Here is a 2,738-nt window from a genome sequence, read left to right on the forward strand (position 1 = left end):
TTAAGATATCGCTCTGTGTTGTACATAGTTTTACATTTTGCATAAAATCTTAACTTACCACTATCAATAATCAAGCAAGCACAGGAACTACTATTGCGTCAGCAAAAGTATGCTTGAATCTTAACGCGAAGAAAACCAAGCTTATGGCATACAACAAGTTGTTCCCTTCGTCATCCAAAACTGGAGCGGTGACCTAGTATATCAACAAAGGGAGGTCACCAAGGGGGTAGAGGTAGTCAGAAACTTTAAATACCTGGGTTTCAACATGCAGAACTCAGAAAAAAAATCGAAATAAGAAAAGCGGTCGCCTAGAGTATCTGCCATAAGCTAAATAAAATCTTGAAATCCAAGTTATGGAAAACCAAAATTAAACTTTCTGATTGTCACAACAGAATCGATACTGCTGTATGGTAGTGAAGCTTGGACGCTGACTTCTTCTTCTTACGCTGACTAAATCCCTTGAAAAGCACATTAATTGCTGCTACAAAAGATGCTCCGTATGTGTCTGAACATCTTATGGGAGCGAAAACTCCCCGACGAGCAACTGTATCAGGAATTGTCTGCACTTACGGAGGAGATCAAAACTCGCAGCATTAAACTTGCATGAAACCGATTTCAAAATCGACAACCCCTATTTATAGTGGACGTAAACACATAACCTTCTGACGAAGGTAATAATGACAGTAAGGAAATGTGTTATGACGTTAATCCCATGTGTGAAGTGTTCGTTGCTGACTCCATAGTCACCTGGTGAACGTCTTTGATTGTTAACTACCTATTGACAAGTTTCTTGCAGGACCACAAATGTATATTATAATCTTCTGTGCTCTGGTTTTCAAACTGAAAGAGCTGGTATGGTGGTATCAATGACAAACCCTCGAAACATCACAGAATTCTCAGTTTAGACATAATGTGCTTCAAACCTTATCCGTGACCTAGGGCACGTGTACCTCATTTTTATTATAAGATTTGGGGGGGGGGGTTGTCACCGAACATGTTGTAAGCCAAATTACCCTGCTTTTTACGAGGTGGGGGTGGGGTAATTCTATGTAACTTACAAACTATTTATTTTCAGGGGATAATGTACAAGTAAAATTAAATCATAAGAGTAATTTTGGTGCATAATACATCATTTTGACGTTAATTTAGGTGATTTTGCTGAAACCGTGTAAAGATGTTTTTCCTGTAAAACTGCACAAAATGAAACAAAAAGGGTGTATGACAGAATATAAAGGTCTGCTAAGACTTATAATGCCCATGACAACACGGAAGCCAACATGACGTAAAATGTTCTGTGAACGCACTTTACTTTAATTATAGTTTCACTATGTTCAAGTTTGATTAATGACGTCATCAATTAGCACACATAGTGAGAATTTGAATATGGTTGAAATTACTAAGAATAACTATTACTACTGATTAGAATTTAAATTTTTGGAGGATACTATGCTAGTTAATTAACGAGAGCTATTTATTATTCCCCACTAGACTAACTAGGGGTGGTAGGTCGCCAATTAGCCAATAAAGGTCTTAGGGATTGCAGCGTCAAGTCAGTCTAACATTTTGCATTTCAAACGGTGTCTTGTCCTGCCAGTAAGCTACAGGTTTCAGGACCACTTTGACACAGACATCATATGTACATGGTCTGCGGCTTGCAGATGTGGGGCATGCATAGCATTTAGGTCGCGCTGACTGACATGTTACATGTCCATATTTTTGTATGTATCTTTATGTATTTACCCTTACAATGTGTATAATTTCAGTGTTTTACAATGCTTTTTTATTGATGTAATTTGGGGAGGGAGCTCGTAAAGGTGACTCACCTGTTCTCCCTCCCCTTCCACACATCTGGTGGAAATTTAAATAAACAAAATAAACAGATTAGCAAAACCGCTAGATTTTAACACTGTCAAACCATTGAATTTTTGAGTTGTTAAGTTTAACTTTGTTCCATGAGGGAACTTACCATGAATTTCCAGTCGATCTCGTCAACCTTTTGTCAAAAATATATAATGCACTCTCTAACACCACAGAGGGGCTTGTATTCAAGTATTAATTTTGTCTTTGTTTCAGGTTTGCTTGTAAAGAGATAACAATGAGGCAACAAAAATGCGCCCTGCTCCTGCTGGCCATCGATGGTTTTAATAGCCATGATTTACATGAAAGATCCTGTGGGTATTTATTATAACTCCCTGACACAGGAAACACTTGTCAGGTAGAAGACAATAAGAAATTATGTAATTTATACGATTGTGATTTTTTTAATCTTGTATATCGACACATAGTAAAATGTTGGTGCTCTTGATACGTATATTTCCGATAAGTTTGGGAAAAAGGTGTAGTGTAATATGGGGTTACTAGACTACTAGGTTAATTGTGGGTAAATAACACATTCATAGCTTGGCTAGAGAGTTCTGATATTTAGTATGTTGGTAAATGTCAACTGCAGAAGAACTTCTGGTTTTTGTAATCCTTAACATGCTATGGTCTTGGAATCTTGGCGACAGGTAGCTATTTCTGTTACGAATAAGTGGTGGATCTTTAGGGTAGTTTCTGACGAAATCGTTTTTAGCGGATGAGTCCGAAAAGGAACAAAATATTTTCTACATTTATATGTACGTAGCTTATACAAAGATGAACACAGTTGACTGCAAATTATGCAAATAGAGACATAATTTGCATAAATAAGGAGGGGATTCTGTAATAATAGTGTTTTACATAAAAGTACTTTCTAAACA

At 37.0% G+C, this 2,738-nt stretch overlaps 1 long non-coding RNA gene and 1 pseudogene across 1 annotated transcript in view; both read left to right on the forward strand.

Moving 5' to 3' along the window:
- The window catches only part of LOC109481763, a 96,760-nt pseudogene that overhangs the window by 80,285 nt on the left and 13,737 nt on the right, over positions 1-2,738 (forward strand).
- The window catches only part of LOC109486299, a 10,888-nt gene that overhangs the window by 2,480 nt on the left and 5,670 nt on the right, over positions 1-2,738 (forward strand). The gene's annotated exons all lie outside the window — the stretch shown is intronic.

The sequence above is a fragment of the Branchiostoma belcheri genome, unplaced genomic scaffold, assembly GCF_001625305.1.
Source record: "Branchiostoma belcheri isolate BF01 breed outbred unplaced genomic scaffold, Haploidv18h27 scaffold11, whole genome shotgun sequence".
Classification (NCBI taxonomy): domain Eukaryota; kingdom Metazoa; phylum Chordata; class Leptocardii; order Amphioxiformes; family Branchiostomatidae; genus Branchiostoma; species Branchiostoma belcheri.